The sequence below is a fragment of the Hemitrygon akajei genome, chromosome 7 (assembly GCF_048418815.1).
Source record: "Hemitrygon akajei chromosome 7, sHemAka1.3, whole genome shotgun sequence".
NCBI lineage: Eukaryota > Metazoa > Chordata > Chondrichthyes > Myliobatiformes > Dasyatidae > Hemitrygon > Hemitrygon akajei.
The window spans coordinates 141,799,217-141,827,204 of NC_133130.1; the positions used below are offsets into that span (position 1 = coordinate 141,799,217).

Genomic DNA, 27,988 nt, shown 5'->3' on the forward strand with positions numbered 1-27,988 from the left:
CAGGGGAGGGAATTGTGTCGAACACACTGTTGTCCATACGGCTTCAGTCCGTGCAGCAGGTTCAGGGTAATCCAAAGGGGAAACAGCAAAGACCCCCAGCTATCTGCTTTCAATGTGGAAACGTAAGGCATCAGCTCAACTAAATGGCAACACATCACTGTCTGTCTATTTCAGAGGAGGCACTGCGGGATCTGGAAGGTTTGCAGCACGAGATTCGCGAACCACTGAATGGAAATCGGGGTAAGAGTCTGGAAAGGGACAATATCTTCAGGAAGAGACTGGTCACTCTGGAAATTAGCACAGCTGGTGGAGCTGAAACCTCATGGTGTCATAAGTCGGGTGTTGAATCAGGACCCAACTGCAGGACACAGACACTGGAAACAGGACGAGACGGAACCCAAGGACGGGACGGGATGCAGTCTAGGCAGGGGAAGCAGGACCAGGACGAAGCACTGGGAACAAGGAGCCTGGGGTGGACTCCGAGCCCGAGACCGGACAAGGACCCGGAACCTGGATCTTGCCTCGGGCTCGGACACCCAAACCCAGGTGAGGACGTGACGAGGCTTGGGTAGGGACTTGGGGTCTTGAGGGTTGGGTCGAGGCTTGAGGCTACAGGCTTGGAGCTTGGGGAATTCGGAGGCTGGAGCTAGGGGCAGACTAGGAACTGTACATCAACATGGAGCCGGGACTTATCCTCCGACAAGCCGGGCCTCATCTATAACTCCACACCAAAGTGGAGCAGGATCATCCGTTGGGTAACGGCAGAACGGCCTGACCTACCCGACAGAGGCAAAGACAAGACAGGTTCCCCCCGCAGGGTAATGGCAGAACGGCCTGACTTACCCCACGGAGGCGAGGACAGGAAGAGACAAACACCAAGGAACGACAGACAATTCCTCCTCTGTATCGGGGTAGCTCCGAGTAGCCATTACGGCCGGCAGCCTTGGCTTGCTACGGAAGCAACCGGATCCCTACCTAGTTCGGAGTGGCTGACGGCCACCCAGCTGGCCAGGAAACAGCTGAATCCATACAGCAATGACCGCTCCGACTACTGCCAGCAAGGCTCCCAGAAGCCATGGTTCTCCAACGCAGCCCCAAGGCTGGGGAGAGTCCGTTCTAGCCTTCCACCAGCCACCTGTACAATGAACATCTTGACAAAACGACCCCCAACCACACTCAATACCACGGCCACTTATATTCCCAGTTCCAATAGGAGTCTCGGGTGTTTCTAGTTAAGTTCAACCGCAGCAAGGGACCGGCGGAAAACCCGGAGTCCGCGGACCAGACCACGGACTTCGGACTGAACCACCACACATGGTTCCATGAACCGAGTTCGATCCTGCCCTCCAGTGGTATCTGTGTGGAGTTTGTATCATTTCAGTAACGGCTTCGGCTCCCGCTGGACGCCCCGGTTTCTTCTCGTGTCTCACATACATGCGGCTGGAAGTTTAATTTGCTCTAAATTGTCACTAATGGAGGTGATTGGTAGAATCTAAGACAACCGATATGATGTGGGTTGAAAAGATTACAATATATTAGTGAGTGGGGGGGGGGGGGAAGGAAGATTGAGATAGTTCGGTGTGCCTGAATGCACTCGATGAGGCGAATTACGACTATTAATGTAAGGTTAAATGGTATAGCAGTTCTACCCATAAATCTTGCCTGAGTTTGAAACATTGTATTTGGAGAGGATGCATTGACCAGCAAACAGTCACCAGGGGGCACTGGACCTCGGGGAGACCGAACTGAGCCAGTGTTCCCTTCATTGAAAGAAGACACAGATTTTCATTGGTGTAGAAATCAGGAACAAAGGCACAACATTCTCAACTTAGAAACCCCTCAGATGCAAAATCCTAGAGCAAAGTTTGCCCCTGAGTACACGCCATAACCCACCCTGAGAAGTCCTTGGATTTTAAGCGATTTGGAACTCCCGTGACTTAGATCGGTTTCAGCTTGTTAGGTCAGTCTGGGCCGAGATGAAGACAGAAGTCCGGTAGCGTGAGATGTGCGTGTTGCCTGGGTCCCAGTGAATGGGCGAGGGACTGAGCGGTCTCCGCCTGGACCAGTTGTGATATTTGTTCTGTGCCGAGTGAGGAAACTTCAGCTCGTCTGTTTTGTTTGTTCGCGGGTGGTGACGTAATCGGAATGGCCATCCCTAATGTGTCTTGAGCTGTCCTCCGCGCCAGGGAGAAGAGGGCAACATTGTGGTTTTTTTGGGCATTGGACCAGATGATCGGTGGTTGGGAAATGCCATTCCTTTGTTGAAGAAAAGAAGTAGGGATAACCTAGAAACTTACTTCAGTGGTGGGCAAATTCCGAGAGACGGGCTTAACTAGCATTTGGAGAAGCATAAGCTGATTAGGGAGAGCCAGCAGAACTCTCTGAAAGGCAGGTCATGCCTCACAGGCTTGATGGAAATCCTTGCAAATGTGACAGACCGCATGGGCGAAGGTAGAGCAGTGGATGTGGTGTATTTGGATTTTGGTAATGTGATGGGCTCAATTAGAAAGTCAGGATGCATGGGATCCAGGGAAACTTCACTGTGTCGAGTTAGAATTGGTTTGCCCACAGAAGGCAAAGGGTGGTTTTAGATAGAACATCTTCTGCTTGGAGATCGGTGTCCAGTGGTGTTCCACAGGGATCTGTTGTGGGATACCTGCTCTTTGTTATTATTTAAAGTGACGTGAATAAGGAAGTGTAAGGGCAGGCTTGTAAGTTTACAGATGATACAGAGGTCGTTGGTGTTCTGGGTAGAAGTTTGTCGCAGGTTACAATGGGACATTGACAGGATGCAGAGGTGGACTGAGAAGTGGAAGGTGGAGTTCAAAGAGGTAAATTGCAAAGTAATGCAAGTTTAATGGCAGGATTCCTTAGAGTGTGGAATAACAGAATGATCTCGAAGTCCATGTCCATAGCTCCTCAAAGTTGCTGCACGTGTTGATAGGGTAGGGTAGGTAATGAGATGTATGGTGTGCTGGACGTCATTAATCGCAGGACTGAGTTCAAAGCATAATGTTACAACCCTATTAAACCCTGGTTAGACCACATTTGGAATATAGTGTTCAGTTCAGGTCACCTGATTATAGGAAGGACGTGGAAACTTTAAAGAGCGTGCAAGGGAGATTTATCGGGATTCTGCTTGGATTAAAGAGCATGTCTTATGAGGGAAGGTTGAGCGAGCTGGGGCTTTTCTCTATGGACTGAGAGAAGATGTGAAGTGACTTCATAAAATTGCACAAGATGACAAAAGGCATAGATTGTAATTGCCAAGGACTTTTCCCCAAGGCGATAATGGCTTACACTAGGGGACATAATTTTAAGGACATTGGGGAAAATCCTAGAAGGGAAAATCGAAGGTATTTTTTCCACGCAGAAAGGCGGGTGCATGGAACACCCTATCAAGGATGGTGGCAGAGGCAGATACATAGGGGACATTTAAGACACTCTTTCAAACTTAGAGCCGATTAAAGGATTAGCACAATATCTGTGCTGCGCTGTAATGTTCTATGGTCTACGTTATATAAATTGACGTTTTATGTAAAGACCCGTAAATTGTATTTGCATTTGAAATTGATTTGCATTGGAAATCTATATTCTGATAGCAGTGTAGGATCAAATTTGACAAATAGATTTGTTACTTCGTTACTTGACAATGCTCAGTTGCAAGAAAAGAAATATCGACAATAACATGCACAGCTGACATTGTTTTTCATTACGCTGGTCTGCAGATGATAAAGTTCGGAAACGCTTCTTGGGGTCATTAATTCGACGTGCCTGACATGCCGGCAAAAAAAAAAATCTGTAAGTATCACCTTTACTTGCAGAAACTTGAAATTCGGAAGAGGATTGAGAGGGGAACATTGGGGGAATAAGATCGATATCACAACAGGACAGGGGAGTTTTGTAATGTGCCTGGATCCCGGGTTATGGATTCATTCTGCTGGATGTTAACCAGGGTTTCAGGAGGGGTGGGTTAGCTCGTGTGTGGTGTAGGTAGTGGAGTATTGAGTGCATATTGTTTGAGGAAAAAGCCCAGAACAACATGGAAAAGATACATTTGTGAAGTGATTATGGGACCTAAGATATTTCCATTTGTAGTACTTTGCAGTGCTTTTATTTTTACATTACTGTAGAGGAACTGAGCAGAAGTCCGGTTCTCTGGAAGTCCTCTTTCTTCTTTAAAAATAAAGCACTCAGATCATGACTCACGGTAGCAAAGTCAGAACTTTGTGATGATTCATTTCATCATGGGCCACTCTTCAATCAAACATCATAAAAGGAAGATGAAGCATTGTGTTCAAACCTGCTTGTGTGCTACTGTGGTACAAAAATATTCCAGGCTTCAACAGAAATACAGGTGGCAGATTCATCAATTGAGGGAACTACCACTTGGCACAAAAATCCAAATTAAATTTGCCAAATAGATGACTTTCTTTCCTATTTCAGACAACTTGGTCAAGGGAAGAGGTCGCAAGTTTGCTGCTCTGGCTGAGTGACCCACTGACCCTCTGGTGAGTAGTGGACATTCACAGCTCTTCTCCTCCCTGAGCTGAACACTTCTGTGATTTCAATCCTCTGTCACCGAGGGATAAATGGGTGGAAAGCACAGCAGGTGTTTGCTGTTGTCATTGAAGTGGTGTTAGATGACAGAAGAATTGCAAATGTGTATAAAGCTTATACACTTTACAAAGAAGCAGAACTTGAACCCATGTAACTCCAGGTCAGTTATTGTAGAAAGAACCACTATGCACCTTATGTCAGACAATATTATCAAATCAACCCTGAGCTCCGGTAGAGAGGCTACAAGTTGCAGGGAGATAGCAATTGCAATGAGTCATTTACGGTGTATTGCAGAGAGAATTTATGTGACACAGGAAGTGGTTTAGGAGGCGTAGATGGTAGGAACAGAACACATACAGAGTGAGTGAGTGGGCAAAACTGTGGCAGATAAAACACAATGCACAATGTGGACATTCACCTTGGACTGAAGAGGAATGAATCAGAGAGAAACTTTGGAGCATGTAATGATCCAAGAGTGAACTCAATAAAGATTCTCACAGAGATACAAATTAGAGATTGACAGTCCAGAGCAACCTTGGGAAGATGTTGAACTCTTGATCGTGTGATACGTTATACTTCCTTACACCTCCGGGTAGCTGTCAGCTGTAGAACATCTTCAGTTCTGGGCAGATCTCTGCTGACATGATATGTGTCCATGGAGGGAATTGACCAGATTGATCACTACAATACCATTGCACAGACCAAGTGTATTAGAGAATGAGACCTTCCATTTGAGTTGGTGGAATTCAATGAATGGGAATTAAGTGTATACACACAGTGGCCAATTCTTTAGGTATCTCCTCTGCTTAATTAAGGGCTACTGTGTGTATGTTTGTGGTCTTCTGCTGCTGCAGGCCACCCACTTCAAGCTTCAATGTGTTGTGCATTCAAAGATGCTCTTCTGCACACCACTGTTGTAACAGGTATTTATTTGTCGCCTTCCTGTCAGTTTGAACCAGTCTGGCCATCCTCCTCTGACATCTCTAATTAACAAGGGAGTTTGTTACATGGCTCATGTGTAATACCTGACAAGGGATCCAAAAACAGGCTGCAAATGATACACCGCATGAAAATTCTGCACAGTAGATGCAATAGGCAATAGGGCACTTCTTTCTGTAGATCAGGTGTAATACAGTGCTGTAGATTTGTTATGTAGACATAATGTAATATAGAATTAACAAAAAACAACAGGAGGGTAACTCATCCTTTTGTCTCTGGGGCAGGTTGATTGATCTGAGTCAACTCAGAGAGAAGGACTGCTTAATGAATGCTGAAACTCTGAACCACTTCACCCGCTGTTCATCTACATTTGCTGACAATAAGGAATTGCCTATCATGCTTTAACAAGTGAACTTTCTGCTGCTGAGTGCAAAATCTCTTCTCAGGGCTTAGTGCAACTCAGAGACACCCAATGACATCAACATAGTCAAAGAGCAAATTGTGAAAAGTATACAAACCCAATGACTAAATACTGATACTTTAAATATCATCTCAGGCCATCCAATGAATAGCTGAAAACATCAAACATTTCATTGCCACAGACACAGGGCAGAACCCTGAAGAACTCTGCTGGTGTCAACCATTCATGTAAAGAGGAATACAGATTGAATTCCTGACAGATAACGTCCTGATTCTGTAACATCTCAAAAATGTACAGCATTTATTCAATATCAGTGTCTCTGCCTCTTGCTTTCTTAGCTTGCCCAAATGCTCAATATAGCTTGTGCTGTTTTGCCAAAGAAACTTTGAAAAAAATATTTAAAAATAAGTGCATGAAACTGTTGTTTTTAATTTTTGTAAACCGTTCCTTTCAGTAAAGTTTTGTGTACCATCTAGTTCAGTTTTCTGCAGGCGGCCAGTTTTTATTGTGTGTAATGCAACTGCACTGCCATAACTTGTACCAGTGTTGTGGCGTTGGTCAATCACAGTAACGAGTACTGTCCATTGCTTTCCTTATTGTCCACAATATCTGTCACCTTTCACCAGCACCTGTCCACTCACACCGAGATACTGTGGTATTTCTACTGATCTCGGGATGATTTAATGGAAGCTCTGAGTGAGAAGCAGTATGGACCATCACTGAAGAATTTGTTGGTTGGTAAATCTTTCAAAGAAACATTTTATGTCAGTAACATCAACACAGCATCTTTTCACAGAATGAATGGTCTGGAGATGCTCACATAATGTACCAACGGACACTGAGACATGGGCACCATTATGTCAGTTGACAAAATGCTCAATTAAAGTTGGGTTGTTACAACAGCGAGTGGGATTTGGCTCCATGCTGCAGGGGAGGGGATGGTGTTGTTGAATTCCAGAGTTTTCCAGAGGGTTCTGGTTTTGGAGGTGGATTCCAAGAGAGGGAGGGATTTCAACACAAGAATGGAAATCCTTACTTGGAGATGGCCGGCCACAAAGATCCGATGTAGAAAGGGTTGGCAGAACTGCAGGGAATTTGGATAACAGCAGAAGCTTTGCATGTGTCCATATTTAGAGGCTGGAAGGCAGTTAAGTGAGAATAGAGGCATTGGGAATATTGAACCTAGAGGTAACAGACGTGTTAACTGAGCTTTCTGTGGCAGATATGTTAAACAAATGACAGAGACGATGTGTCATATGAATGTGTGGGAAGGTTGTCTTTCTAAGAGGTTCAAAGCTCATAGCTATACTTGCAACTAATTTGCAGACCCTTAAGAGAGGCTGGAGTCATTTCCTTGGATAGCCCAGGCCCAATGTGCCTCCTGTACAACACAACACTCTCTCAGATCCTCAGAGCTGTGACTAACTCTTAAAGAGTCTCTCCTTCGGAGAGTATATGATGTTAGTCTTATCCAGGCTGCCTTTTTTTTTGCTGGGATGGGGTAACTGTCGAAGAGGACTTGTAGGCTCAGTTCATCTTGTAATGATTTGAATGACCTTTATCACTTGGTAGTGATGAGAAATCTGAGACTTTTTGTGATTTCATGCGCACAAGGCAGGAAGCTGTCAATCTTTAGTGAAAATTACTATTAAGTTTCTACTTAGTGTCCCAATGCTTTAGACAAGCATTAAAGATTTTATCATTCACTCTTGTGGTGTCAATGACAAACACAGTGTTTACAGTGCCTCCTCAGATGCCATTCTAATTAGATTGCTGAGATTTCTCAAAGCAGTAGGAGTTTTGCAGTTGTATACTGTATAGGCAGCACCAGCTAAGCACAGCAACACTTTTCTCTAAAGGGCACTAAGACCTCAGCTGTGAATCTTGTTATTTACTTCTGAATTTAACTTTGTGAACTGCAAAGGTCTGCAGCCCTGCAAGCTGCTGGGCTTTAGACTGTTCTGCACAGATTGTTCCACTGTAGTGGGCAGTCTACAGCCCAGCAGCTTGGAAGAAAAGCTTCTTACCATATCTCTCTGCTGCCTGTTACACTGGAATTTTTGTTTTTCATCTGCCATTCATCCTTTCAATCACACAAAAGGTTGGTGGAGATGCCTTAGATATGAACAAGTTAATCATACAAATTTCAAATGTTACAACTGGTATCTCCACCATTTTCAAAATGATAATTTGAGGCAATAAATAGTTCATTATTACCACGTCAATGGGATTATATTATAGACTCCCCAGCACCCCATGGATTTAGAGGAGCAAATTTGTACTGACGTCGTGGACTGTTGCAAGAAACATAAGGTTGTGATGGCAAATGATTTTAACTTTCCACATGTTGACTGGGACTCCCATACTGTAAAAGGGCTGCAGGAGAAAGAGTTTGTTAAATGTGTTCAGGAAAGTTTCCTTAATCAGAAAATAGAAGTCTCATTGAGAGAGTGTGTGATTCAAGATCTCCCAGGGAATGAGACAGGGCAGGTGGCAGGAGATTGCTTAGCGGAACACTTTGTATCTAATCAAGTCAAGTCAAGTCACTTTTATTGTCATTTTGATCGTAACTACTGGTACAGTACATAGTAAAAATGAGACAACATTTTTTCAGGATCATGGTGTTACATGACACAGTACAAAAACTAGACTGAACTATGTAAAAAACAACACGGAAAAGAACTACACTAGACTACAGACCTCCAGAACTACACTAGACTACAGTGCAGGCATTACAATAAACAATGAACAAGACAATAGGACAGTAAGCTGTCAGTCCAGGCTCTGGGTATTGAAGATTCTGATAGCTTGGGGGAAGAAACTGTTACATAGTCTGGTCGTGAGAGCCCAAATGCTTTGGTGCCCTTTCCCAGATGACAGGAGGGAGAATAGTTTGTATGAGGGGTCCTTCATAATGCTGTTTGCTTTGCAGATGCCGCGTGTAGTGTAAATGTCCGTAATGGTGGGACGAGAGACCCCGATGATCTTCTCATCTGACCTCACTATCCCTTGCAGGGTCTTGCAATCTGAGCTGGTGCAATTTCTGAATGCAGCTGCTCAGGATACTCTCGATACAACCCCTGTAGAATGTGATGAGGATGGGGGGGGTGGGGGGGATGGACTTTCCTCAGCCTTCGCAGAAAGTAGAGACGCTGCTGGGCTTTCTTTGCTATGGAGCTGGTGTTGAGGGACCAGATGAGATTCTCCGCCAGGTGAACACCAAGAAATTTGGTGCTTTTAACAATCTCTAACGAGGAGCCGTCGATGTTCAGCAGGGAGTAGTCGCTCCGTGCCCTCCTGAAGTCAACAACCATCTCTTTGTTTTGTTCATACTCAGAGACAGGTTATTGGCTCTGCACCAGTCCGTTAGCTGCTGTATTGTGATCATAATTCAGATGCAGATTCAGTTTATTGTCATTTAAAAACCACAAATGCAATGCAGTTAAAAAATGAGACAACGTTCCTCCAGAATGATATTAACGAAGCACATGACAAAATAGACTACACCAGAAAATCCACATAACGTTTGGCAATCCCCAATCCAGAATCCAGAGAGGCTGCTGCATATTAATATCGCGCTACTATCCCCGGAAAAGAGCTCCAAACTCACCAGACAAAACAAGACCAAAAACTAAAGCTACAAGACCTGCACAAAACCACATAGTTATAACATATAGTTACAACAGTGCAAACAATACCATAATTTGATTTAAAAAAAACTGACCATGGGCACGGTAAAAATAGTCCAAAGATGTTAAAAGACTATAAGTTCGAAAGAAACTACCACACAGTTTCTGCAAGTCCTCAGGGTCCCAATAGACTCGTCATCCCACGCTGGTGGCAAAGGGAGTACCCCCGGTATGGACTTCCACAGCGCCGCCCGACTCAGCCTCGCAGACGCAGCACACAATGAAAGCAACCTGACCGCAGTGGACTCTGAGTCCGTCAAATCACCGAGCCTCCGACCATCCCCTCCGGCACAGTTTCTCCGAGCACCATCCTCTTCCGAGCATATTAAGACTAATAATGCCATTAGTTTCAAGATAATTATGAAAAGAATAGGTCTGGTCCTTAGGTTGAGATTCTAAATTGGAGAAAGGCCGATTTTTATGGTATCAGAAAGGATCTGCAAGCGTGGATTGGGCAAGGTGATTTTCTGGCAAAGGTGTACTTGGTAAGTGGGAGGTCATCATTAGGCAAATTTTGAGAACACAAAACTTGCAGTTCCCTGTCAGTATAAAAGGCATGGGTAACAGGTTTAGGGAACCATGGTTTTTGAGAGATATTGAGGCCCCTGTTAAGAAACAGAAGGAGGTGCATAGCAAATGTAGGCAGGCAGGAACAAATGAGATGCTTGAAGAGTGTAAGCCATTCAGGAGAACACTTAGCAAGGAAATCAGCAGGGCTAAAAGAAGACATGTGGTGAAGAAGAATCCCAAGGCCTTCTTCAGTTACTGGATATTAAGAGAAAAAAGACAGCAAGGAACAATCAGAGTGGTAACATATGAGTGGAGCCAAAAGAGATGGAGGAGACCCCAAATGAATTGAATACATCTGTATTTACTTGGGACATGGACACAGAATCCATAGATATGAAGCAATGTAGCAGCGAGGCCATGGACCTTGTATAGATTACACAGCAGATGGTGTTTGGCATCCTGAGGCAAATTAGGGTGGATGCATTCCCTTGGACCTATCAGAAGTTCGTGTAGTAATTGAAGGGGGCGTAGATACTTAAAGCATTTTTAGCCATGGGTGAAGTGCTGGAGGATCGGAGGATAGCTAATGGCTTTGTGTGTAGGAAGTAATGTCTGACCAATCTTATAGAGTTTTTTGAGGAAGGTACCAGGAAAGCAGAAGAAAGCAAGGCAGTGGATGTTGTCCATTAGGAGTTTCATTCACCTGAACTTCAAGATTCAAAATTCAAAGTTCAAAGCTAGTACTCATCGGAGGATCAGAGGTGAAGAGTGCTCATAACTTTAAATTTCTGGGGAGGTCACTATCTCAGAGGACCTGTCCTGGACCCATCATATAAATATAATTGCAAAGAAAGCATGACAGTGCTTCTACCTCCTCAGGAGTCTTTGCAAATTTGGTACATCATGAAAAACCTTGACAAAATTCTGTAGATGTGTGGTAGAAAGTGTATTGACTGGCCACATAACAACTTGGTATGGGAGCATCAATGCGTCTGAGCAGAAAATCCTACAAAAGGTAGTGGATTCGGCCCAACAGAACCCAACCATTGAGCACATCTACAAGATATGTTGTCATAGAAGAGCAGCCTCCATCATCAAAGATCCTCACCACCCAGGCCATGGTCTCTTCTCGCTGCTGCCATCAGGTAGAGGGTCCAGGTGCCTCAGGATTCGCACCACCAGATTCGAGGACAGTAACTACCCCTCAACCATCAGGCTCTTGAACAAAAAGGGATAACTACATTCATTCTATTTCTGGTGTTCCCACAACCAATGATTTCACTTTAAGGACTCTTTATCTTGTTAATTCACATTCTTGTTATTTATCGCTACTTATTTGTATTTGCATTTGCAGTTTGTTGTTCATTGATCTTGCTTACAGTTACTGCTCTATAGGTTTGCTGATTATACCCACAGGAAAAAGAATCTCAGGGTTGCATGCGGTGACATGTTACCCTCTGGTAATAAATTTCACTTTGAACTACTTTGAATTTGCAATTCCAGCTACGGGGTTCAATCCAAACATCTGGTCCTGTCGGTGTAACAGATTGTATTTCCCCAGACACTCTGATTTCATTCACAGCCAAGAGACATGATGCACTCATTGGCCACTGTAAACTCCCCTGGTGTGGGGGTGAGTGGTGAGCCTGTGGAGAACTGCTGGGAAGACAAAAAGAATAAACAAAAGGGATGAGTGTAATTGGATGGAAAGCAGAGACTGAGTGGACTGAAGGGACTGGTTTTCTGCTGATCCGTGACTCAGTGAGGTGACCATTGTGCATTGAGCACCCATTAAATACTCTTCATCTGAAAGCAGCGACTTTGGGAGCAGCAAGGCTGGTGATCAACAGGAAATGACTGGGTTTGATCTCATGACCACTGCAGAGAGGAGGTTACAAAGTGAACAAGGCTGGAGGCAATTTTACAGGAGGCTAAACATTCAGAAGAGATCAACAAAATGGAGCAGCTTCTGGGGAGTACTGATATATAAGGTCAAGGCAAAGCCACGGAGAGGAAGGATCAGAGAACGGGGAGGAGCTGAGAAAGGACGAAGAGGTAGAACACTGGTGGGTCCAAGACTGTAAGGAGCGAGAAGTGTAAATCAGGGAATTCAAGCTGAATGTAACAAGGGTGAGATAATGATCATAAGGGACTTGAAACAATATATAGTCTTCCAGAGTCAAAGAGAAGGTGTGGATGGTGAATGACTTTCTCTGTCACTCAGTGTGCAGAGCTCTCACCTCGTGAGTCACATGGAGGCTGGACATGGAGATGTAAAAGGTCTTTTCTCTACATCAACAGGTGTTTTGGATGTCTCTCCCTTGTTTAGAAACTCTGAAGAAACTGAAGAGAACCTCTGCAAACTCAAGGTATGGATTATACTCTTGTTCAAAGATAAAGGCAGCCTTTTTGAATGCAATTGCAGTGTTTACATGAGGAAGTTTACATCAACAGTTGATGTAACAGGTGCAGACAAATGATTTCAATGAATTGCATATTTACACCGTAACTGAGATGAACCTGGACACCCAGACGAGTGCTGTGAAGGATGACAATTGTCCTAATTGTTGATAGAAAGAGCAGATATTTCAAAGACCATGTTTGCTGTGCAATCTGACAAAGGATGTTTGATTGAAGTCTTCCTTGATCTCTGTCCCAATGGTGCAAAAGATCTTCACTATAGATCTCAGATGCAGATCAGTTAGCACGGCCCTACTGCAGATATTTTAATTTGAAATTTCATAAATACTTGTTCACATTTCAGCAGATGTTTAGACGTGCTCTCATCTGTACAAATGCCTACTATCCACTTAATTCCAGACAGAGTTGCCATGTCTTACATTCATTACCTCACCCTCTCCGGGGGATGTACAGGATCCTACAACACAATTGTGAGCTTGTGCAGGCCAGTTGTTTCTTGCCCCCAGACTGATAATTACCCTGTGGTCACATTGATCAGAACCCCACCTGGATCAATACATGAATACCATGGCAACAAAATCAGTTCAAAGGTTGGAAATCCAGTGACAACATTTTCTGTCACTCCAAAATATACAAACCACAAAAAAAGAGATTGCAATGGAATTCACTCCCACTGCAACAAGACCAACACTTGACAACATCCAGCATAAGCAGCCAAATGATCTCCAGTCTCCATTTCTAGCTTCTCAAGTGGCAGTCACCTGGGTCCCCAGCTTCGGGGGTCCCGTTATGCCTGTCAAGGTCTCCCTAGAGTTCCCCATGCCTCCCTCTCAAGTTCCTCAGGTCTCCCTCTTGGATTCCCCATGGCTCCATCTCGAGTTCCCCAAACCTCCCTTTCAAGTTCCCAATGACTCCTTCTTGAATACTCCAGGTCTGTGGAATCGTCCCTGGGTCTTGAATTTTCAGAACTCCCTGGGCTGCCAGGTGCTGGCCATACGGAGGGTGTTTCCTGTAGTGAGTTCTTTGGCCTGTGCGAGTTTGGGTTCTGAGGTTTTTAGAAGACCTGAATTAGTTAATAGTTGTTTAACAACAGTCATTAATCGTTTAGAGTTCCTTGTGCTTATGCTCTTTGCAATGCATTCTCCTGGTGCTATCTGTTTAAACTTCTTAAGTTTATTTTGAAAGGCTCATGGATTCTATGTTACTTGCATGATTTAAGTGGACTCCTGATTAGTGCTCATCACGGGGTCCTACTTTTGTGAATGTGCTTCTTGCAGTGTCACTCGGTTGAGCCACCAGTATTCTTTTGGGTTTATTATGTCACCATCTCTACCTCAGAGTCTGTCTTTCCACTGCACGTGGGTTCCGATATTGCCAGTACACATTGTTACACTCCTCTTGATCATATCTGGAAGCATCACAGCTATTGACCTTTAACGAGCATGTCAACACAAGAGTTTCACTGGTCCTCCATAGTTCAGGATCAAACACGGAAACTTTGGCCTTCTTCACACAGTGATTCTGCTTACCAGAAGATTGTTCCAGAAGGTGATTTCTCTGAACTTTGGGGTGGGTTTTTTCACTCCTCATGGAGGGGGTTGGGTGGAAGGAAAGGGTTGGTCACAGATTGCTACGCTGAGGAATGTGGTGGAAATGAAGGCAATCGGAGGCTATGGAAGCAGAGTGGGTGAATTCAACAGGGAGCTGAGTAGCAACACAGGGACAGAAATCTCATTCAAATGAATGTAATCCAACAGGAAGCCATGACAGGCACAATGGCTGATATTAGCTTCACTGCCCCAGAAAGCCAGGTTTGATCCTGACCCACAGTGCTTTGGTAACTGACTCTGGAATAGTCTGGCTCACTCTCCACTTCCTCTGCACCTTCAGCACATATCTTGTGTCCCTCTAAACTCCCTCTGTTCTCTTCTCCTACTCTGCCCTCGGTGTCTCTGTGATTCTCCCTCTGACACCAGTGTTGCCGTATAAATGCCTGCTTTTGGTGCAATTCGTTGCTTTGTGAAGGTCAAATCTCTACCATGAGATGTGAACAACCCACCCCAAAGTTGAGAGGAAGCATCTACTTGAACCATGTTCTGGCAAACAGAATCACCGTGTGAAGAAGGCCAAAGTTTCTGTGTTTGTCTATGGAGGAACAGTGAGTGCAATGAACGATTCACAGTAAAAGACCCTGGATGACACTGCAGGGCCTTCATTCCCTGTCAGCTACTTCACAAGATGGTCCTGGCTGTGAGTGAATCACAATGTTGTCATAAAAATGACAAGGATATGGAACGCATATCATCAGAATGTCACAAGGGGACAGGATGCTGGACCCAAGTGCAGGACGCAGGAACTGTAGTATTAGGGGCAGGACAGGAATAACTAAAGGATAGAACCAGATGGGGAGACCAGGGCATGCAAAAGAGATGGGGCGTGCTAGGTAATCCTAGGGTTCAGAGAGAGTTCGTGGCTAGGCGGGATCCCAGAGTCCGTGGCTAGGCGGGAGAGCCCCCTGGGCGGCCACATAACTCCTGGGCAGGGCCGCCTCCCAGGCAGGAACACGGAGGCCTGGGTAAGACGCGGAACACCTGGGCAGGTGCGGGCACAACCTGAAGGGAGCAAGGGGTAGGAAAGGGCAGAGACCTCAGGCAGGGCCGCCTCCCAGGCGGGAACACAGAGGCCCGGGCAAGACGTGGGACACCTGGGCAGGTAGCAGGCACCACCCATCAGAGGTGAGGGGTAGGAAGGGGACAGAGTCCCCCCGCCAGGCAATGGCAGTCTGGCCTGCTACCCAACAGAGGCAAGGGATCGGGAGGGAACTTGGTCCGGGGTGACTCCAAGGTTGACTCACAGAACTTGGGGATGAAGCCGTGTGCCCTTCAAGCCGGGATGACTGGAACGAACAGAGCCGATCGGACAAAACACCTTGGAACATGGCAAACCAGCTCGTACAAGACAACAACACACACAAAATGCTGGTTGAACACAGCAGGCCAGGCAGCATCTATAGGGAGAAGCGCTGTCGACGTTTCGGGCCCTGACAAAGGGTCTCGGCCCGAAACGTTGACAGCACTTCTCCCTATAGGTGCTGCCTGGCCTGCTGTGTTCAACCAGCATTTTGTGTGTGTTGTTGCTTGAATTTCCAGCATCTGCAGATTTCCTCGTGTTTGCTCGTACAAGACAACCAGCGAACAGGACAAAACAGGTTCAAAGCAGAACGACCCTCCCCCCAACTAGGCTCGGTCCCAGAGTCCCTTATATCCATCTGCCAGCTGATAAGCAACAGGTGCACCTCCTTAAGCCAAGATGATCCGATTTGGCTTAAGGGTGACAGGAGGGACGGCTGCAAGACCCGGAGTCCGGAGTCCGCGGACCGGATCAAGACCCGGAATGCAGGCTTCAGACCGGACCATAACACAGAATTCATTCCACAGAAGCTGCCTAATCAGCTCAGTGTTTCCAGCATTTAAACTGTTTTACTTCAGTGAGGTCTTTAATCTCGTTTTAGTCTGGTTTTGGGGACCTGGTGTGTTTCGTGACAGCAGAGGCAAATTTCTATTACTGATATATCTCCATAATCTCTGTATGGGTATTTTTTAATGAGTTATTGTTACACGGACGTGGCAGGAAGAACGAACCCAAGTGCAGGACTCCGACACGGAGGCAGGATCTCCGTAGCGAGCGCAGAATCGAGACCAGGCTGAGTCAGAACTAGGGAGGCTTGATTCACAAAGAGATACGGGGTTGAAGACTTGGAACAAGGTTCCTCTCTTTCTGAGAGTCGACCAACAATCTGGCAAGGGCTGACCGGAGCTGTCGGGGTCTTATCATCCGGTGGCTAATAGAAACCAGGTGCTGGTGACCGAGAGGAATTGGGAAAGATTGGGAATCAAGTGTGGGGATTAAGGACCAATTAGGGAGGAAAGGGAAAAGGTGGGAAATACCAGCCTTTGAGTACCCCCTCCTCAGAGGGAGCCTCCCGGCTTGTCGAGCTGGTCTCAATAGAAGTCCTGGATAAAGGATAAGTTTATTCTGAGTGCACTGCACCTGAACTAAGGAAATAAAACAAAGTTAATTTTGCATAAATTCAAAAGGAAAGCAGAGATAAGTACGATCTGTGTTGCTGTTACGCAGCTGTCCTGTGCACTCCTGTTGGGTACATCAATGGGCCAGTGAGAACACTGTTGGTGCATCTATATGGATAGAACATGTTCTGCAATGTAGCTATAAGGGTAGAAAAAGTCATGCAAGTCCTAACACGAATGTTAATACCACTGTTCCTGTTATATTCAAATCTGGATGAACATTAACTGAAGGAGCAGTGAGAGAAGTTGAAGTGTGTGTTGCCGGTAATCAGTAACGGCCAGTGTTCTGTCGTGCAACTATAAGGGTGCAAAAGGTCATTGTCTGAGGATGATAATGACACAGCTCATAGTATATCGTGATCTGGATACAAGATATTCAAGAGATGCAAGCTCAATGTTCTGTCAAAGAAAAGTAGTTTTGGATGGAGATGGTGGGAAAATAGTCAGTGACAAGCATTGAGATATGGCACTAGTCACGGACACATCAGATAAACTCCTTATGATATATTGGAGTGGAAAAAATGATCCAACAGATTTCACAGAGGGGTTGGAATTCAAAGTTCAGTGCACAAGCTCGACAAATATTGGAAAGATGCATGAAATGTAGGAAACAAATACTGGTGTGGGAGCAAAGCTACCACGAGTAAGTGCTCCTGCCTAACCTGGTCCATTTTTGCATCTACAAGTGGACTACATTAGCTTTCCAAAATGTTAAAAATATTCAGATGTGCTAGTAATACTAGATGGGTTTTCGAGATGGGAGAAGCTACTCCAGCAAGAAAAGCCTCTGCCACACATACAGCAAAATCTCTGATCAAGGACGACATTCCGAGATGTGCATTGCTATATCAAATTGAGTCTGACCAAGTGAACATTTCACTGGGACCGTTTGCCAGGAATTAGGTCAACTGATGAACATTGAATGATATTTTTCATCGTCCACATCACCCAGAGCCACCAGGACAATGGAAGTTAAACAACAACTGACGATGTATAATGAAGAGGGTGTAACACAGCTTACAACATTCTCATGTTTTTATACAACCACAAACAGAAAATTAAATTAAACTCAATTGAGATGGTAACAGATGAGTCTCACAGGTATCACATGATCTTGCGGATTCTGTTAATGCCTCTAGTAATTGGGTTGGCCAATATATACCACACAGTGCAAAATATTCAACAATCTTAGGCATTCATAGATTCATAAAGGTGTGGAAAACTACAGCACAGAGACAGGCCCTTTGACCCATCTAGTCCATGCCGAACCATTAATGTGTCTGGTCCCATCAATCTGCATCTGAACTTTAGCCCTCCATACCCCTCTAAATTTCTCTTCAGTGCTGAAATTGACCCTGCTTCCACCACTTGAGCTGGTAGTTCATTCCACAATCTCACCATCCTCTGAGTGGAGAAGGTCCCCCTCATGGTCCCCTGAACATTTCACTTTTCACCCTTAACCCATGACCTCTAGTTCTGGTCTCACCCAATCTCAGAGGAAAAAACCCTATCTATAGCCTCATAATTTTGGATACTTCTCTCACATCTCTAACATTCTAGGGATAAAGTCCTAATCCACTTAACCCTTCCCAATAACTTAGGTCTTCATGCCCGGGCAATATCCTTGTAAATTTTCACGGTTCTCCTTAAATCTTACTTACATCTTTCTTTAGGTTGGTGACCAAAACTCTACACAATACTCCAAATTAGTCCTCACCAATATCTCATAGAGCTTGAACATCCCATCTCCTGCACTCAATACATTGATTTATGAAGGCCAGTGTCCCAAAAGCTTCCTTTATGACCCTATCTACTTCTGACCCCTGTTTCATGGAATTATCGGTCTGTATTCCCAGATAACTCTGTACTATCACACATCTCAGTACCCTACAGCACACCATAGTAGGTCCTCCCAAAGAGCAATACCTGACACTTGTATCATCTGCAAAATTGCCGACCCAGTTCACCACATTACCATGCAGGTCATTGATATAGATGACAAACAACAATGGACCCAGCACCATTTCCTGCGGAACACCATTAGTCACAGGCCTCTACTTAGAGAGGCAACTATCTACAACCATCTCCGGCTTCTTCGCCAAATCCAATGCCTAATCAAATTCACTAAATCATCTTGAATGCCAAACGATTGCACCTTCTTGACCAACCTCCCAGGCAGGACCTTGTCATAAGCCTTACTAAAGTACAGATAGACAATGTCCACTGCCGTGTTTTCATCAGCTTTCCTGGTAACTTCCTCAAAAAACTCCATAAGATTGGTCAGACATGACTTCCCACACACAAAGCCATGATGACTATCCCTAATCAGTTCCTGTCCATTCAAATACTGATATACTTTGTCCTTTAGAATAGCTCCAATAATGTTCCCACTGATGTCAGACTCAGGCTCATAATTGCCTGATTTATTCTTAGCACCTTTCTAAAACAATGGGACAACATTAGCCATCCTCAATCCTCTGGTACCTCACCTGAGGCTAAAGATGTTTTAAATATCTATGGCTCATTCAATTACTGCACCAGCCTCTGACAGGTCCAAGGGATTGCATTGTCAGGCCCTGGTGATTTATCCAATTTGTTCAGGATACCAAACACCATCTACTGTGTAATCTATACAAGGTCCATGGCCTCACTGCTACTTTGCTTCATATCTATGGATTCTGTGTCAATGTCCCAAGTAAATATAGATGTACACAATTCATTTGAGGTCTCCTCCATCTCTTTTGGCTCCACTCATATGTCACTACTCTGATTGTTCCTTGCTGTCTTTTTTCTCTTAATATCCAGTATCTGAAGAAGCCCTTAGGATTCTCCTTCATCACATGTCTTCTTTTTGCCCTGCTGATTTCCTTGTCAAGTGTTCTCTTGCATGCCTTACACTCTTCAAGCACCTCATTCGTTCTTGCCTGCCTGCATTTGCTATGCACCTCCTTCCTTTTCTTAACAGGGGCCTCAATATTTCTCAAAAACCATGGTTCCCTAAACCTGTTACCCATGCCTTTTATACTGACAGGGACATACAAGTTTTGTGTTCTCAAATTTGACATTTGACGACCTCCCACTTACCAAGTACACCTTTGCCAAAAAATCACCTCACTCAATCTACACTTGAAGATCCTTTTTGTGTTGATGTTACTGACATAAAATGCTTCCTTGAGAGATTTACCGACTGATCCATTCTTCAGTGATGGTCCATAATGCTTCTCACTCAGCTTCCATTAAATCATCCCGAGACCAGTAGAAATATCTTAGTATCTCGGTGTGAGTGGACAGGTGCTGGTGAAAGGTGACGGATATTGAGAACAATAAGGAAAGGGAGGACAGTACTAGTTACTGTGATTGACCAACGCCACAATACTGATACAAGTTATGGCAGTGCAGTTGCAATACACACAATAAACACCGGCCGCCTGCAGAAAACGGAACTAGATGGTACACGAAACTTTACTGAAAGGAACAGTTTACAAAAGTTAAAAACAACAGTTTCATGCACTTATTTTTTAATATTTTTTCAAAGTTCTTTGGCAAAACAACACAAGATATATTGAGCATTTGGGCAAGCTAAGAAAGCAAGAGACAGAGACACTGATTCCACCACTGATAATTGATTAAATGTTGTACATTTTTGAGATGTTACAGAATCAGGAACTCAATCTGTATTCCTCTGTACATGAACGGCTGACACCAGCAGTATTCTCCAGGGTTCTGCCCTGTGTCTGTGGCAATGAAATGTTTGATGTTTACAGCTTGTTGGTTGGCCTCAGATGTCATTTAAAGTATCAGTATTTAGTCATTGGGTTTGTATAACCTTCACAACTTGCACTTTGACTATGTTGATGTCATTGGGTGTCTCTGAGTTGCACTGAGCCCTGAAATTTTGAACTCAGTAGCAGAAAGTTCACTTGTTAAATCATGATAGGCAATTCCTCATTGTCAGCAAATGTAGATGAACAATTGCCAGAGTGATTCAGAATTTCAGCATTCATTAAGCGGTCCTTCTCTCTGAGTTGACTCAGCAATCAACCTGCCCCAGAGAGAAAAGGGTGAGTTACCCACCTGTTATTTTTGTTGATCTGCATTACATCGTGTCTACATAATGAACCCACATCCTGTATTCAACCAGATCTACGGAGAGAAGTGCCCTATTGCAGATTGTGTCTACTGTGCTGAATTTTTGTGCAGTGTATCACATGCAGCCTGTTCTTGGATCCCTTGTCAAGTACTACACATGAGCTCCCTTGTTAATTAGAGTTGTCAGAGGAGGATGGCCAGACTAGTTCCAGCTGACAGAAAGGCGACAGTAGCTCAAATACATACACGTTACATCAGTGGTGTGCAGAAGAGCATCTTTGAATGCACAACATATTGAAGCTTGAAGTGGGTGGTCTGCAGCAGCAGAAGACCACAAACATACACTCAGTAGCCCTTAATTAAGCACAGGAGATATGTATTAAATTGGCCGCTGTGTATATACACTTAATTCCCATTCATTAACTTCCACCAACTCAAATAGAAGGTCTCATTCTTTAATACACTTGGTCTGTGCAATGGTATTGTAGTGATCGATCTGGTCAATTCCCTCCATGGACACATATCATGTCAGCAGAGATCTGCCCAGAACTAAAGATGTTCTACAGGTGACAACTACAACGTCTTCCTAAGGTTGCACTGGACTGTGAGTCTCATATTTGTATCTCTGTGAGAATCTTTATTGAGTTCACTCTTGGATCATTACATGCTCCGAAGCTTCTCTCAGATTTATTCCTCTTCAATCCAAGGTGAATGACCACAGACATTGTGCGTTGTGTTTTACGTGCCCCATTTTTGCCCACTCACTCACTCTGTAAGTGTTCTGTTCCTACCATCTACACCCCCTAAACCATTTCCTGTGCCCCGTAAATTCTCTCTGGAATACATTGTAAGTGACTCATTGCAATCACTATCTCCCTGCCTCTCTACTGAGCTCAGGATTGAATCGGTAATTTTGTCTGACACAAGGTGCATTGTGGCTCTTTCTACAATAACTGACCTGGAGTTACATGGGTTCAAGTTCTGTTTCTTTGTAAAGTGTATAAGCTTTATACACATTTGCAATTCTTCTGTCATCTAACACCACTTCAATGACAACAGCAAACACCTGCTGTGTTTTCCACCCATTTATCCCTCAGTGACGGAGGATTGAAATCACAGAAGTGTTCAGCCTCAGGGGGGAGAGGAGCTGTGAATGTCCACTACTTACCAGAGGGTCAGTGGGTCACTCAGCCAGAGCAGCAAACTTGCCACCTTATCCCTTGACCAAGTTGTCTGAAATAGGAAAGAAAGTCATCTATTTGGCAAATTCAACTTAGATTTTTGTGCCAAGTGGTAGTTCCCTCAATTGATGAATCTGCCACCTGTATTTCTGTTGAAGCCTGGAATATTTTTGTACCACAGTAGCACACAAGCAGGTTTGAACACAATGCTTCATCTTCCTTTTATGATGTTTGACTGAAGAGTGGCCCTTGATGAAATGAATCATCATAAAGTTCTGACTTTGCTACCGTGAGTCATGATCTGAGTGCTTTATTTGTAAAGAAGAAAGAGGACTTCCAGAGAACCGGACTTCTGCTCAGTTCCTCTACAGTAATGTAAAAAAAAAGCACTGCAAAGTACTACAAATGGAAATATCTTAGATCCCATAATCACTTCACAAATGTATCCTTTCCATGTTGTTCTGGGCTTATTCCTCAAACAATATGCACTCAATACTCCACTACCTACACCACACACGAGCTAACCCACCCCTCCTGAAACCCTGGTTAACATCCAGCAGAATGGATCCATAACCCGGGATCCAGGCACATTCCAAACCTCCCCTGTCCTGTTGTGATGTCGATTGTTATTCCCCCAATGTTCCTCTCTCAATCCTCTCCCGAATTTCAAGTTTCTGCAAGTAAAGGTGATACTTACAGATTTTTTTTGCCGGCATGTCAGGGACGTCGAATTAATGACCCCAAGAAGTGTTTCCGAACTTTATCCTCTGCAGACCAGCGTAATGAAAAACAATGTTAGTGTCGATATTTCTTTTCTTGCAACTGAGCATTGTCAAGTTACAAAGTAACAAATCTATTTGTCAAATTTTTCCTACGCAGCTATCAAAATATCGATTTCCCATGAAAAGGTCAGGTTTCATTCTGCAGTTTACGGGTCTTTACATAAAATGTCAGCTTATAGAACGTAGAACACAGAATATTACAGCACAGCACAGATGTTGTGCCGATCTTTTAATCAACTCTAAGTTTGAACTAACCTTTCCCTCCTGCATTGCCCTCCCTGTTTCTACCATCGATGTGCCTTACTGAGGGTTCCTTAAATGTCCCCTATATATCTGCCTCTTCCACCACCCCTAATATGGTGTTCCATGCACCCACCATTCTGTGCAGAAAAAAATTACCTTTGATTCTCCCCTCTATAATTTCCCCCAATTACCTTAAAATCATGCCACCTTGTGTAAGCCATTATCACCTTTTGAAAAGGTCCCTGGCTATTAACATCTGTGCCTTTTATCATCCTGTGCAACTTTATGAAGTCACTTCACATCTTCTCTCAGTCCATAGAGAAAAGCCCCAGCTCGCTCAACCTTCCCTCATAAGACATGCTCTTTAATCCAAGCAGAATCCCGATAAATCTCCCTTGCACGCTCTTTAAAGTTTCCACGTCCTTCCTACAATGAGGTGACCTGAACTGAACACAATATTCCAAATGTGGTCTAACCAGGGTTTAATAGGGTTGTAACATTATGCTTTGAACTCAGTCCTGCGATTAATGACGTCCAGCACACCATACACCTCATTACCTACCCTACCCTATCAAAATGTGCAGCAACTTTGAGGGAACTACGGATATGGACTCTGAGATCATTCTGTCACTCCGCACTGCGAGGAATCCTGCCATTAATCTTGCATTCTTCCTTCAAATTCGCATCACTTTGCAATTCACCTCCAACTTCCACTTCTCAGTCTGTCTCTGCATCCTGTCAATGTCCCATTGTAACCTGCGACAAACTTCTACTCAGAACACCAACGACCTCTGTACAATCTGTAAACTTACAAATCTGCCCTTACACTTCCTTATTCACGTCACTTTGAAAAACAAAAATAACAAAGGGCAGGCATCCCAGAAGAGATCCCCGTTGAGCACCACTGGTCAGGCAGAAAATATTCTATCTAAAACCACCCTTTGCCTTCTGTGGGCAAACCAATTCTATCTCTACACAGTGAAGTTTCCCTAGATCCCATGCATCCTGACTTTCTAATTGAGCCCATCACATTACCAAAATCCAAATACACCACATCCACTGCTCTACCTTCGCCCATGCGGTCTGTCACATTTGCAAGGATTTTCATCCAGCCTGTGAGGCATGACCTGCCTTTCAGAGAGTTCTGCTGGCTCTCCCTAATCACTTTATGCTTCTCCAAATGCTGGTTAAGCCCATCTCTCAGAATTTGCCCAGAACTGAAGCAAGTCTCCAGGTCATCCCTACTCCTTTTCTTCAACAAAGGAATGACATTTCCCAACCACCGATCATCTGGTCCAATGCCCAAAAGCACCACAATGTTGCCCTCTTCTCCTTGGCCCAGAGGACAGTTCAGGGCACTTTAGGTACGGCCATTCCGATTACGTCACCACCCGTGAACGAACAAAACAGACGAGCTGAAGTTTCCTCACTCTGCACAGACCAAATCTCACAACTGGTCCAGGCGGAGACCGCTCAGTCCCTCGCCCATTCACTGGGATCCAGGCAACACGCGCATCTCACGCCACCGGACTTCTGTCTTCATCTCGGCCCAGACTGACCCAACAAACTGAAACCGATCTAAGTCACGGGAGTTCCAATTACTTTAAAATCCAAGGACTTCTCAGGGAGAATAATGGCGTGTACCCAGGGGCAAACCTTGCTTTAGGATATTGCTTCTGGGGGGGGTTCTAAGTTGAGAATGTTGTGCCTTTATTCCTGATTTCTACACCAATGGAAAATCTGTGTCTGCTTCCAGCGAAGGGACACGAGCTCAGTTCGGTCTCCCCGAGGTCCAGTGCCCCCGGTGACTATTTGCTGGTCAATGCATCCTCTCCAAATAAAAGGTTTTAAACTCAGGCAAGGTTTATGGAATGAACTGGTCTACTATTTAATTCGTAATTCGCCTCGTCGAGTATATACAGGCACACAGAACTATGTCAATATTCCCCCCCCCCCCCACTAATATTTCCTGTAATTCTTTCACCCCAGATCACATCAGTTGCCCGGGATTCTACCAATCACCTGTACACTAGTGACAATTTAGAGCAAATTAAACTTCCAAGCCGGATATGTGTGAGACACGAGAGGAAACCGGGGCGTACAGCGGGAGCCGAAGCCGTCACTGAAACCATGAGGCTCCAGCTCCACTAGCAGTGCAAAGCCACAGTTTCAGAGTGACCAGCCTCTTCCTGAAGATATTGTCCCATTCCAGACTCTTACCCCGATTTCCATTCAGTGGTTCGCGAATCTCGGACTGCAAACCTTCCAGATCCCGCAGTGCCTCCTCTGAAATAGACAGACAGTGATGTGTTGCCATTTAGTTGAGCTGATGCCTTATGTTTCCAAATTGAAAGCAGATAGCTGGGGGTCTTTGCTGTTTCCCCGTTGGATTACCCTGAACCTGCTGCACGGACTGAAGCCGTATGGACAACAGTGTGTTCGACACAATTCCCTCCCCTGCCCCACCCTGTTTCATCTCCCCCTCAGAACATTGTTCTACACTTTTATCTCTCCAGCTTCAGTTTAAAAACGTCAATGTTACCCGTTGTTGCAGACGCTGCTCCCAGAGTAGAGCCGGGGAAGTGGTGGGAGGGGAACCTCACCCGTCACTGTCAGCACAGGGAGAGACAGAAGGAGATGTGAACACTTACCCAGTTCTCGCATGTCGATCTCCCTCAGGGCAGAGTCCAGCTCACGCATAGCCTCCTCTGAAATAAATACAACAAGATATAACACATCCGGAGCTGTCCGTGTTAGGTATTTCCCGGCACTTTGTGTAATATCCCCATTGGGCAGAGAATGGACATTGCACTGGTGTGTAATGAGTGAACCGTATTGCAAGAGGTGACTGTAAAATCCGGTTTACAGGACAGACATAGCTTATACCAGGAAGGGAGCGAGAAGACACAGAGTCCCTGCTGGTCTGACATCTAATACATGAACCAGTTTAAGTCTTTTTTGTGAACTTTGCTTATCTGAGGTACGTGTTTGTGATTTTGCTGCTAGTAAGTTTTTGCTGCCCTTGTGCATCCATGTATTTGTGCATATGACAATATGGACAAGTACTTGTGCTCGATCCTGTGGAACAGGATCAAAGTTTCTGATGACATTTCAATATCCAGCACCAGCAAAGTGTCAGTGATCACGGGGTCAGCAGCTAAAGAGAGTTTGTTCTTATATCTATCTTCCACAAGTTGTGTGTCCACTTCTTCCGTCCCACCCGCTGAACTGTGGAGTCCAGATTACCCAGGTCCTTTGTTAGAAGTGACTGTTCTGATCTCTAGCCTCTAAAACTCAGATAGTGGAGGAAGTTCAATAACTCCCTCAGGTTTCAGAAAAGACAGGACCAATCCTTCTGGTCCCTGCTCTCTGCCCCATTGTCGGGCTGTGTCCTCCCTCTCCATCCGCCTATCAGTCACCTCCCAAGGAATTTCATCCCTTCTGTCAATTCCACCAGAAATGGGAACATTACCATGAGGGAGGAGACTCTCCTCATTCCCACCACATGAAAGCAGCAAATAATTTGTCTGATTAACACCTTGTGCTCTCCGGATGTTATGGATGCTTTAGGATGTTCAGGGAATCTATCCTTCTCAATGATAAATGAAGGTGTTATTTGTTGGAGGGGGGACTGTTGTTTCAGTGTAATCACATTCAGTACTACTGCTGAACAGAGGTTGGAACAGAGGTGCCAGCCTCCTTTACTGCCCTCAGAGTAGGGCTGTAGACACCCAGGCTGTGAGCTAGGAGGTCCAGCTACATTGTATCATCTCTTCTGCCATCGTTCATCTTTGCGGACTAGGTACTATTCTGAGACCAGACAGCACTGGAAGAAAGAATAAGTGTTGGAGTCACTCACCTGCCCCAGCAGAATGGAGGGCAACCACTGACACCACGACCAAAAGCCCAAGAAGAGAGACTGTCTTCATGATTGCAGCTGTAATGTTGAGTGGTGAGCTGCCGTTCCTGCCACCCTTTAAATACCCTCATATCATCACATCTCAGAGCAGGTGCCCCGAGCATCACCTCCTCCCTCCACACATACACACCTGTTTGCTGGAATATCTTAGTCCATTGTCACAAGAGAAATTATCAGGTTGCTAATCAGGTTCCAGCTAACAACCAATTGAGATAATGTCAGACCTCATCTCCAAAACCACATAATGTTAAAGCTTTTATTGTTGTTCCATTCCTTGACCTCCTGATCAACTGACCCCAGGCAGAAGGATAGACACCCAGCACACTGGTGCCCCATAAGGCTGAGACCTCAGCCTTCTACTCTACTCCCTGCAGCTCAGATCTGTTCTATCTCCATCTAGAAGTTTACAGATGTTGCCATCATACTGGTCATATCTCAAATAACAGTGATTCAGAGTTCAGGAAAGATGTAGTGAGCTTAGTAACATTGAGTCATTTCACTGAAGGAGAGCGGTGCAGAAGCTCCTGTCTACATCAGCAATGTTGAGGTTGAGAGCTTCAAGTTCCTAGGAGTGAACATCAATCATAGTCTGTCCTAGTCCAACCCCATTGATGCCACAGACAAAAGAGTTCACCGATGCCTCTACTTCCTCAAGGGGTTAAAGAAGTTCAGCGTTTCTCCATCAAGCCTTACCAATTACTATCTGGATGCATCATGATTTGCTTTGGCAACTGCTCTGCCAATGATTGCAAGCAACTGCAGAGATTTGTGGACATAACTCATCATGTCACAGAAACGGCCTCTGTTCCATAGACTCTGTCAACTCTTCTTGCTGCCTCAGTAAACAGAAAACATAATCAAAAACCCCACTCACCCCAGAGACCAGCCTCAAGGACATCTTTCAATCCATTGCTACAAGACTAATAAATGGAACAATCTGATGCTGTCAACCTCATAATCTACCTTCATATGACCTCACACCTTATATTTCACCTACACTGAACTTTACTCTGCTTTGTTATTGTTTTACCTTCTTCTACCTCAATGCAGTATCATGATTTGATTTGTATAAACAGTCCACAAGACAAGCTTTCCACTTGTCACAGTACATGTGACAATAATTCCAATCCCAATTCTTACGACCAT

General features: G+C 44.7%; 1 long non-coding RNA gene across 2 annotated transcripts in view; it reads left to right on the top strand.

The window, feature by feature from the left end:
• LOC140730997 (uncharacterized) overlaps window positions 1–27,988 on the top strand; it is a 566,791-nt gene that overhangs the window by 219,150 nt on the left and 319,653 nt on the right. The gene's annotated exons all lie outside the window — the stretch shown is intronic.